Here is a 12,428-nt window from a genome sequence, read left to right as displayed (position 1 = left end):
GAGAGAGTAGAGAGAGTTAAAATTCTTGAATGTCTGGCATGTGTCAGGCACTGAAATGCTGGAGGCTCAATACACATTTTCTCCTTTACAGCAATCCTTTGGGAAGCAAGAATTATTATCTCCATTTCACAAGTGAGAAAATGAGAACTCAGTTGAAATGAATGTAAAAGTTATTTTAAGAATTATTATGTGAAATAGAGGCTTCATATCTGGGGTTTTGTATTGTTTGTCATTGTATTCTACATTAGGCTTTATTATACTGCCCAAGGAGAGAATTCTTTGTTGGTTTTTTTTTTGTTTGTTTGAGGGGCTTTTTTTTAGAGAAGCAGCATAATCTTGTCAGTTCGTTAAGTATGCCACTGTAACCCAATGGCCAACTACCAGATGACAGGGATGTGGCTAACTATATCCATGAGTCTCTGAGTCTGAGAACCAGAGCTCTCCCCATCTCCAGCACATGCCTCCTTTCATTGGAACAGTCCATGGGGCAGCTGCCACAGTTGTTTTCCCTCCGTTTGTGCCCTCAGAAACTTTCTGCCCATCTCTTGGCATGGCTTTAGGCTGTGGAGCTGAGGGAGGATGTTATTCCTCCCATTAACACCAGTAGAGACTTGCTCACATCTGCTCTTTAGACATCTTAGCCAAGGCACTGGGTTCTGCTGGGGAATGGGCCTTACACAGGGAGGTTTTAGTGAGTCTAGAGATGATTTTAGTTTTTTTACAAAGCTTTGATGAATCACAACTTTCTCGTTTGACCCTCTCTTTTTTTAAAATTTTTTTTTTTTAATGTTTACTTATTTTTGACAGAGAGAGACAGAATACGAGTAGGGGCTGGGCAGAGAGAGAGGGATTCACAGAATCCCAAGCAAGCTCCAGGCTCTAAGTTGTCAGCACAGCGGGGATCAAACCCACGGACCGCGAAATCATGACTTAAGCCGAAGTCGGACACTTAACCAGCTGAGCCACCCAGGCGCCCCGACCCTCTCTTTTTATTTTGACAGCCCTTCTTTCATGAAACCTGGCACACTCCTTAGGAGCTTGGTTACAAGACACTTGAAAGCCACCAAACAGTGTTGCGAGCAAGCTTTCTATCTTTAACCACACCAATATCCCTGGACCAAGACTGGTGATCTTGACATTTTCCTACCTCAAAGCATCCTCACTAATCAAGAGATGGTATCAAAGGTCAAAGCAAAGGGGCGGGCGCCTGAGTGGCTCAGTGGGTTAAGCATCTGACTTTGGCTCAGGTCATGGTCTCACAGCTTATGAGTTTGAGCCCTGGGTCGGGCTCTGTGCTGACAGCTCAGAGCCTGGAGCTTGCTTCAGATTCTGTGTCTCCCTCTCTCTCCACCCCTTCCCACCTCACACTGTCACCCTCTGTCTCTCAAAAATAAATAAACACTAAATAAGAACAGAAAGCATCTACTTTGTCAGGCAAGATTCTGAAGAAATTAATCACATTTGCACAAGGGTATTAGACCAGTTTCTTGATTAAATTGTAGTTTGGTACACAAATGAATTTGAAAAATAAAGTCAATGGAGATTTAGTGATGTGAAATTTTTTAAATTAATGTTAACACAAAAATAATCAAGTCCAATAATTTCTAAATCAATGGAGTGAGAGTCCCAGAGCATTAGCTCAAGTTAAGAGGTTGAGAACTGAGACAGGTCTAAACATGTCAGGCAGGGTAACCTGTAGACAGACTCACCAGAGCGCAACTATAATAGGACTGCGAGGCATCATGGGAGGGATGGTGGGAGATGCTGACAGCCAGCCTCTAGGCTTGAGGCCCTGAAGCCACTGAGAAACAAAAACTCTCCCTTTATCCTCTCACAGACATTGTGGCTTGATGGGAAAAGGGTTCAGCCAGAAGGAGGCAGTGAGAGAGTCCAGACTTATTCTATGGACAGGAGCTAAGGTCTGAGAGACAGGATAATTCTGGATACAGTGTAAGGTACACAGTCAATTAATTACCTTCTGGTCCAGCCCTCAGAAAGTCATGCCAAATTCCTAGGGACAGGAAAGCTGTAATAGAGAGGAAACTAAATAGAGAGGTATTTTTATTAGAAACACAGCGAGGAGGGGCACCTGGGTGGCTCAGTCAGTTGAGCGTCCGACTTCAGCTCAGGTCACAATCTCACGGTCCGTGGGTTCAAGCCCCGCATCGGGCTCTGGGCCGATGGCTCAGAACCTGGAGCCTGCTTCCGAGCCTGCTTCCGATTCTGTGTCTCCCTCTCTCTCTGCCCCTCCCCCGTTCATGCTCTGTCTCTCTCTGTCTCAGAAATAAATAAATGTTAAAAAAAAATTAAAAAAAAAAAGAAACACAGCGAGGAATTAAAAACATATCTCTGCCTCATGTGAGGAAAGAAATTCATCACTTCAGAACCAATAACTTTGCCGATATTGGGAGAGTATAGAGAAGGGGTTAGGCTGAGCAGCAGGGGGGCAATATTACATATTTCTGGGTGGAAGAAGAGAGAGGTCGTGATGGAACCTATAGAGAAAAGTTGTAACATCCAGTGGAGATGGTGGAGGCACCAAGGCCACCAGCTAGGAGGCAGACTTGAAATTCAAACCACACTCCACAGGCTCCTGGGTGGCTCAGTTAGTTAAGCATCTGATTCTCGATTTAGGGTCAGGTCATGATCTCACAGTTTGTGAGATCAAGCCCCTCTTCCATCTTGGCTCTGACACCATAGAGCCTGCTTGAGATTCTCTTTTTCCCTCTCTCTGCCCCTCCCCTGCTTGTTCTCTCTCTCTCTCTCTCTCTCTCTCTCAAAATAAATAAACATTAAAAAAAATTTTTTTAAAAAACCATACTTCATGCCTTCTGGTTTGCAGAATCATAAAGAGCTAATCCTTAACCCAGTGAGCATATCTCAGAACAAACCATACCGACCAAGACAAATTTCACTGATCCTTACTAGACAACACTGATATCTGTTCCTTCCTCACATGCAAAATTTCTGGAAATTCGACTCCATTAAACATACAAATGAGACATAGTATTAAATATGTCATAGTATTGGTTAAGGTAAAGAAAATTATAAATAAAAAAAACTGGGGTGCTTGGTTGGCTAAGTTGGTTGGGTATCCGACTTCAGCTTGGGTCCTGATCTCACAGTTTGAGTTCGAGCCCCATATCAGGTTCTATGCCAACGGCTCGGAGCCTGGAGCCTGCTTCAGATTCTGTGTCTCCCTCTTTCTCTGCCCCTCCCCTGCCCATGCTCTCTCTCTCTCTCTCTCTCTCTCAAAAATAAAATAAAAACATTAAAAAAAAAGTATATGACTTGATTTGTACATTTCATTCATACACAAAATGCATGTATTTTATCATACAAGTAACTGATAATCTGTTAGGAGAAAGGTTCTGGAATGCCCTATCAGTTTGCATAAATTTGAAAAAAAGATTTTGGAATAACATTCTGCTGCTTTACCCCACCAAAGAAACACAAACATTAATTAAGAAAATACAGAAAACTAAAGTCAAATGATTAAATCAACAAACTAAATCCATGCCAGGATTATTATATAACCATTAAGTAATGTCTTTTTAAAATGTATAACAACATAACATGAAAAAATAAGCATATATGAATGGAAAGAGGCAGTATATCTACAGTGTAAAGAATAGAGGTATGGGATGCCTGGCTGGTTTAGTCTGGCTGGTTTAGTCACAGCATGATCTCAGGGTTGTAAGTTTGAGCCCCACACCAGGCATAAAGGTTACTTTAAAAAAAATAAAATAAAATCTTTAAAAAAATGTAGAAGTACAACTTTATTTTTAAAACCTAAAATCAGAAGATGAATGAAGCAATGGACTGTTTTACTTTCTGTTTATTTAATGGCCATCCATTGCTTTCACAATTTAAAAATAAGTTTAGGAGAAAGAATATGGCTTAGTTTGACTTAAATGATGTGTATAAAAAACTCAAAATCTTTACAGGGCTTAGAATTGAGATAATTGACTTTACAGACTAGAATAAACTGTTTTGAATCGAATGAATCTGTGCTTTAGCCTATCAATCCCTTTTTCTCTCTCGTGATCTGGAACCGATATGTGACAGATTAGAAAACTGTGTGCCTAACCCTTACCTTGCTGAAAAGAGACCCTCAGTAAAAGTTTATTGATGATATAGTAACCCCCTTACCACTGGCTCTTTCCCAAAATTTAATCACCTTACTTACTGCAAAACAAACAAAACAACATTCAGAGGTTTGAGTCCGACCCTAACAAGATCACCTACATATTATACTTTTTCTTCCTAGTGTATTTTGCCCGTGAATGTCTTAGGACTAAACATTGACACTGACGTTAATTGTATCTTAAATTTGTAACATATTTTTGATCAACAGGTACAAAAATGCTTCTGGCAGGTGAACTATGCCATAGCTAAAAGGAGCATGTTTGTTTAGAGTGCAAGCTGGTCACACCAACAGACCAACTGTGAAATTTAGAATGAGGGCTCTGAGTCACATGGTGTCAGTTGATCTGGAGATTGAATTAAACTATGTGGGCAACCAATCAATCAATTATTCCTAAGGAATGAATATCCAATAAAACTGGACACAAAGCTCAGGTGATCTTCCCCGATTGGTAATAATCTACACACACTGTCAAACATCACTTCTCACAGATTAATGAATCATTACTCCGTGGGAGAGGACAACAAAAGGTTTGCCTTTGGAACCTTCCCCAGTTGTATTCTATGTGTCTCTTACTTTGGCTGATTTGACTCCGTATCATTTCCCTGTAATAAGCCATAATCATGAGTGAGTTCTATTAATCCTTCTAGTGAACTACCAAACATGAAGGTGGGTTTGGGAATCTTCCAAGTTTTCAGTGGTGTCAAAAGTGATAGCGATCTTGGGGACTGTGCCCTCAAATTTTGCAGTTTGACTAACTCCAAGCATATAGATAATATGTCAATGATTAGCTATGGTATAATCTGGTCTTCAGGCCATAGTTTGCCAACCCCTGTTCTAACTCCTTAAAATATCTGTACAGTATAGTGCTCATTTCAGTAGCACAGATACTAAAACATCTGTGCAGTATAACTATGCATATAATTTGTTGTGGTGCCTGTAAAATTCATAATTGTGTCCAAACAACCTGCAATATTCTATCTATCAAAATAGAATCTGCAAGTGTCAAAATTCACAGAAATTCTATCTTTTGGCGTTTACATATAATTTATTATCATCCGCGCATCTGAATGGTCTATTTCCAGGCCAACCTCAATCTAAAACCATGTACTACTTCCTAATAACAGTTTCTCATTTTTTCTCTCACTTTTTGTTTGTTATATCTGATTTTTTGTTCAATACAATTAACATAGAGTGTTATTTTAGTTTCAAGTGTACAGTAAAACGACTCAACAATTCTATACATTTCTCAGTGCTCATCAAGATGAACGTACTCTGATCCCCTTCACCTATTTCCCCCATCTTCCCACCCACCTCCTTCTTGCAACTATCAGTTTGTTCTCTGTATGTAAGAGTCTGGTGGCTTGTTTTGTTTAGTTTTTGACTCTTTTTTTCCTTTGTTCTTTTTTTTTTCTTAAATTCCACATGTGAGTGAAATTATGTGGTATTTGTCTTTCTCTGACTAATTTCACTGCAGATATTTTATATATACATAGAATCAGTTCACTTCAATGAACTGCATCATTTTTGTGATAAAACTGACGCTGAAAACAAATATGTGTGTATGTATGTGTGTGCTTCCCTCTTTGCTGCCCGTCTCCAGTTAGATGTTTCGAATGTCTGTGCCTTTAAAGAACTGTAGTACTTTGTAAATCAACCTAAATTTCCCACAGTGCTATTGTAGTAAGCAAATAATCCCCTCAGCATGCATTTAAGACTACTAACCACCAGAAGAGGAATCCTAATGCACCAAAAAAAAAAAAAAAAAAAAATCATAGAAAACATTGTGATTAACAATTCAAGGTTAACAATCTTGAATGCTCTAGAATTTTCCCAGGAAACAAGAGGAATTTGTTCCTTTGGCCCATAGACAAAGAAATGCCAAACATTTCTTTTTAACATGTAAACATTTAACTCCATGTCTTGATGGTCAACATGTTCCTCCAATCTTCCAATCTCATCAAAGAGATAATAGGGAAAACGTCACATGGGAAGCAGGCTGCATTCATTTTGAATCTGGTTTTCTTTTGGCATAAACTCAATTTTCCTCTCTTATATTCTTCTCAATGTTAGACATTTTTAAGAAGATAATAATCCTATATTTTATAATACTTTATGATTGATTATTAACCATGGGTAATTTATTTCTTCACCTGAATTTTCCATGCTTATTATAAAGTACCACACGGTACTACAATTTAATTGCCAAGTTTATCCTAGCTGACATGAATGACTCTATGTGACTGACATACTTGAACAAACATAACTCCTGGCCAGATAGTCCCATCTATAATCTCTCAGAATATGTCTGAATGCCTAACCAATTTCCTCCCTTTGGAATATTGGTAGAAGAGCTGTCTCATGTGCAGTAGTGTCCACTTGCACTCAGCTATTGCCTGGTATGGGACAAATACTCTCTACTCAGCCAGAATGGCCGTTCAATTTTCTGACATCCACCACTAAGCTGAACTCGCAGGAGAGAACAGAATGGGGGAAACTTACATTCCTACACTATTTTGTTTCAGTTACGTACACAGGCCTGTTCCTACACTCCTGCAGCACGGATAACACTGCCCTGTAATACTTAAAATTTTACCGAAGCCTTGAAAATATTAAAGGAGAATTGGAACATAATAAAAGAAAAATCTAAAATGGAATTTTAGATTTTGTTCCTAGAGTCAGTCAGCCATTGCCTTGTACTGAGAATCCCCTGCAGCCATCTCCCTCTTCAGGCCTTTGTGTGTCTCAAGTAGCCAATGTTTTCTGATCGGCCACAGTTATGTATCTCTACTATGTCCTTCACCAGACTCCTTTAGCAGAGTCAGATCTCACTGCTATCATTCAAGTGAGAGAATGCAGTTCTCCCTTCTCCTATTTCAAGCCCATCCTTATCTTTACTCCAGAAAATTGACAATGGGTCTACCATTTTCTTCAGGAGAAATTTCCCCACCCTCACCCTCAGAGATACTTTGGCCTCCATAACCTATGCAAAATAAGTGAGTAGTTGACAGTGCACTTTCCAAACCCTGCCTCTTTCAGTTATAAATGGCATCACCTGGGAGACGTTAACTATCCAGTATGCGGCAGGCTGTGATAATCCAGTGTAGTTTTATGTCACCGTTTTTCAGTATGCGAAGAGGAAGAAATTAGACCTATGTGTCCCCTCTAGTCTCGTGATTTTCTGTGAGGAAATAACTGAATAAAATGTAATCGTCTCTCAAAAACAATTACTCTGGGGGTGCCAGTATGGCTTAGTTGGTTGAGCATCCGATTCTTGATTTCAGCTGAGGTTACAATCCCAGAGTTTTGGGATCAACCATGTGTCAGGCTCCATGCTGAGCATGGAGCCTGCTTAAGATTCTCTTTCTCTCTCCCTCTGCCCCTCTCCCCAACTCACTCTCTCTCTCTAAAATAAAATGAAAAAAATTTTTTTAACAAATTATTTTTGAATTAGTAGAAATATTACCTCCCCTGTGTAGTGGCATCACTTTAGAAAGACCTAACACAATTTAGATTGCTAAACAAAATTTAATATTTCAGTGAGACACATCTACATTGGGTTCAATACATCTATGAGAACAATGGCCAGACATTTGTTTCCAACAAAATGATTGTGTAAGATTACCACAGTAGCCACACCAAGGTTATTCCAGGTTCATGGACAAATTCCACTGACCAAGAATGCAGAAACTACTCACCCCTATGTCAAATGGTTTTCTAGTTTCAACGAATTCCCTGAGGCACCAGTTACTCTAGTGTGTGATTATAGTTCAGCTGCATCCTGGCTGGTTGAATTCTCTGGTGCTTTCAGTTGTCCAGATGTTCAGTTAGTCTTACAGAGTCCAATATCCAGAAATCCCAGTTACAGTGAGAAACATGTATTTTTTTTTTTGTCAAACAGTAATTCTTTCTTGACAACATTTAATTCATTCTGGTGTAGAATCGCTGATAAACACACCTCCACCTAGAGATGGCTGAAAATACAGGCATATTGATACTATATGGGTTATTCAAACAACATATGTGTGAATGAAATAGAAATATTACCAAGTAGAAACTATTAAATATTATGCAAAATTACATTAAGGAGAGTGATCATAGTAGTGTAGCCTATATGGCCTTATATGTCCATATATATGTCCATATAAGTCTTATATGGCCTAGTTTGTCTATGAAAGAGCCACTGACCAAAATATTCTAATTTGATTAGTCCTTTGGTCTCAAAGACCAAAAACACAAAATATAATTTCTAAAAAGCACATTTTAGGGTTTATAGATTGTTTTTTCTTTTTTTAACTCACTAATATCTGTAATTTTTATTAATTCTATTTTTTATGTTTATTTATTTTGAGAGAAAGAGAGAGAGAAGGAGAGAGAGAGAATCTCAAGCAGACTCAGTGCTGTCAGCGCAGAGCCTGATGTGGGGCCCGAACCCACGAACCATGAAATCATGACCTGAGCCAAAATCAAGAGTTGGACGTTTGCCAACTGAACCACCCAGGCACTCCTATTAATTCTATTTTTAAAGTTTATTTTGCATTTATGTTCCTAGATTCATGAGACGGATATTTAGTTTATTTAAAAACTTGCTTCTAAACATAGAAAACACTCTCATGTGTTTTCAGTGTAGTATTCTCATTATCATTAATGTTCTAATGATCTTTAACTTCCACTTTAATTTTTTTGGGGGGGGATCCAAAAGTTACTTAACAGAATGTACTTTAATTTTAAAGTGGTTAATTTTTACTGCATTTTGTGATCTGAGGATGTAGCCAATATAAATTACATAAATTAAATTATAATATTTTCTTTTTGACCTAAAATATAATCCTGTTTTTTTTTTCTTTTTGGTAAATATTTCAGGGCCATGTGAAAAAAGTAAGTATTCACTGCTTACATGGTACACATATATCAATATTTTTAATGAAATAAATTTTGTTAACCATACTCAAAGGATTCAGAAGATTTGAGCTGGCAGAAGAATGAATCAGTGAGTTGAAAAGAATGAATAATTCAGTTGAGATTATCTGGTTTGAGGAATACAAAGAAAAAAGAATGAAGAAAAATGACCAGATTCCTCTTTTTTTTAAGTTTATTTATTTATTTATTTACTTAAGTAATCGTTACCCCAATGTGAGGCTTGAACTCATAACCCTGAGATCAAGAGTCACATGCTTTTCCAAATAAACCAGCCAGACACCACCCAAAATGAACAGACTCTAAGATACCTTCAGAATATTATAAAGCAAACCAAAAAATGCATTATAAAACTTCCATAAAGAAAGGAAAAAACCAAAAGAAACATAGAGAAAGAAATAATATTCCCTAATCAAATTTGATGAATATCATTAATCTACACATCCAAGATGTACAACAAAGGATAAACTCAAAGAGATCCAAATCTAGATACATCACAGAGAAATTGTCCAAAGATAAAGAGAGAATCCTGAAAGCAGCAAGATAAAAATGACTCACAAGTACAAAAGCTACTCAATAAAATTTACAACTGACTTCTCATCAGAAACTATGGAGGCCAGAGAGCAGTGAGATGACATATTCAAAGTGTTGAAAGAAAAAGACTGTCGATCAAGAATTTTATATCCAACAAACCTGTTCTTCAAAAATGAGAAACTCAGAATTTCTGATTAAAAAAAGAAAGAAAGAAAGAAACAGCAAATATTTCATCAGCAGGTTTGCTCTACAAGAAATACTAAAGGGAAGCCAAACTGAAATGAAAGGACACTAGAGGGTAACTTAAATTCACCTGAAGAAATAAAGAGCACCAGTAACATTATAGGCAAATGTAAAAGATCATAAAAATATGTTTCTGTTTGTAATGCTTTTCTTCTTCCATTTAAATTAAAAGACAGTTGCATAAAGCAATACTTATAAGATTGTCTTTATAGGTTTATGCATAAACATGTAATCCCTAAGACAGTAATAACACAAAATAGGGGGAAGAGAATGGAGCTATATTGAGGCAAAGTTTTTGTTTATTCCTGAAATTAAGTGGCTATTGACCCAAATTTGACTGTTGCAAGTTATGATACTAATTATCATTACTACAATTAGTGTCTTAGAGGGCAGCCACTAAGAAAATAACTCAAAAAAGATACAGTAAAAGAAACAAGGCATGATGCTCATCAATAGTCATTGGGGAAATGCAAGTCAAAACCACGATGAGACACAACTTCAGATCCACTAGGATAACTGTAAGAAAAAAGATGGACAGTAACAAGTATTTACAAGGATGTGGAGAAATTGGAACCCTCATGCATTGCTGGTAGGAATGTAAAATGGTACAGCCGCTTTAGAAAACATTTTGGCAGTTTCTCAAAGGACTAAACATAGAGTTACCATATAATCCAGCAATCCCATTCATAGGTATATAACCATAGTTGTTGAAAACATATATTCACCCAAAAGTCGTACATGAATATTCATAGCAGTATTGTAGATAGTGTTCAACACAAGAAAACGTTGAATGTGGTATGTGAAATTGTCTGCCATTACGAGCCCTAGGTATTGCTTTATATATGAAGCTATTCAACAACCTTGAGTAGAATTTGAGGGGTTAGTGAATGAAGCATGGAAAAACCAGAAGGTAAGAGGTAGAATGGAAGAAGGCAGAACAGAAGGTAAGTGATAACTAGTTAGGGAAGGTAAAAGAAGAAATAAAGGAGGAAAAAAAAGATGCCCAGATATTTCTTCATTATGATGTCTGTGTCCTACACTCTTTTCTCCCACAGGAAAAGGCATATTTATACACATAAAGAGTGAAAACATAATCAAAAGGATTATGTTTATGGCTGTTCTTATTCCATCACTGGTGTTAACATATGAGATAACGTTTTCAGATTTTTTGTTTAAATGAAAAAAAACTACCTGGAACACCTGGTTGGTTAAGTTAAAGGAACATGTGACCCTTGACCTTGGGGTCATTAGTACGAGCCCCCATTTAGGTGTAGAGATTAAATAAATAAGCATTAAAAAAAAAAAAAACTAGCTGTCTATGATAAGTATGAAGAATTCTCTGTCCAGACCCCCTTCAAGAAAGGACTTAATGCCTAAGCAGTGGGAAGGAAGCCAGCACACAGCTTCTAGCTATGCGTTTTTCCAGAGAGCTGCTTTGCCTGAAGCCTTTCTCTTCTTAGGGCAGTCTACATCTGGTGACTGAGCAAGGTAGGGCTATAGACTTGGCCACTTGGAGCCCTATTCTTCCAGGGTTCCAAGCCATGGTCAACAAAGTTTTTGGACCTGTATAGTAGTTCTACTTCTCTCTCTGCCCAGTCCTGTTTCCTTGCCTACTTTTCACAAGTATTGATCCTTATGGAACAACTTCCTCCCAAAGCTCTACCTCATCTTTTGCTTCTAGAGAACCTAACCTGTAACATAATCATTTTCTTTTACCTTCATGCATGAGGGAGAAGAGAAAAAGCCAATAATCCTCTTCTGTTCAACAAAGAAAATTCACAAGTATTTATGTCTTCTGGAAAACAGGGATGTCAACTTAAGTATTTATTACTAGGCAACACATTATTAAGTAAGACAACCAGTTTATAACCTTTTAAGGATTAAAGATTACTTTCACAGGCCATAGCAACAATCTCTGGAATTCAGATGTCTAATAGGAGTTGGCAGCTAATGGGATCAGCAAACTACTGCCCAGTCCAACCTCCTGATTTGTAAATAAAGTTTTATTGGAACGCATCTATGCCCATTCATTTGGCTGCTTACATGCTGCAGTAGCAAAATTAAGTAGTTGCAACAAAGACCACAAGTCTCAAATATTTACTTTCTGGCCCTTTAAGAAAAAGAAGATTCTTTTGACGGAAATAACTTCTGCAAGGACAGTTTTATGATGCAAAATACTATTTGCTTTTCTTTTCAGACGCAGTGAGAGGGAGTAGCTACAAGTGGTCCCAGTTTTTAAAGGCCAAGCCCTATGATTCCATTAATTTTGTCACTGAGGAAAAAAAGGCAATCTCAAGAAACCCAACAGAATATAGAAAGAACAGGGTAAAACAGTACTATTAACAAATGAAGAAAGGAGTGTATAGTATTTTTAATCTACATTGATCACAAGTTAAAAATAAGAACAGGGTTTTAGGTGTCTCATGGCCAGGTCTGACGAGATCAAGTTTGGGAATGGAATTATAAAAAGTAAATCCACATACCATGATTTGTTTTATGATGAATTTTATCAAAAGTCAAAGTGAAATGCAAGTGGGATAAACAAACGATCCATTGGAGTGAGCAAGACCTTCTAATGACTTCTTTC

The sequence above is a fragment of the Leopardus geoffroyi genome, chromosome A1, assembly GCF_018350155.1.
Source record: "Leopardus geoffroyi isolate Oge1 chromosome A1, O.geoffroyi_Oge1_pat1.0, whole genome shotgun sequence".
In the NCBI taxonomy this organism is placed as follows: Eukaryota; Metazoa; Chordata; class Mammalia; order Carnivora; family Felidae; genus Leopardus; species Leopardus geoffroyi.
The sequence above is the reverse complement of the archived record's forward strand: the minus strand, read 5'-3'. Positions refer to the sequence as shown.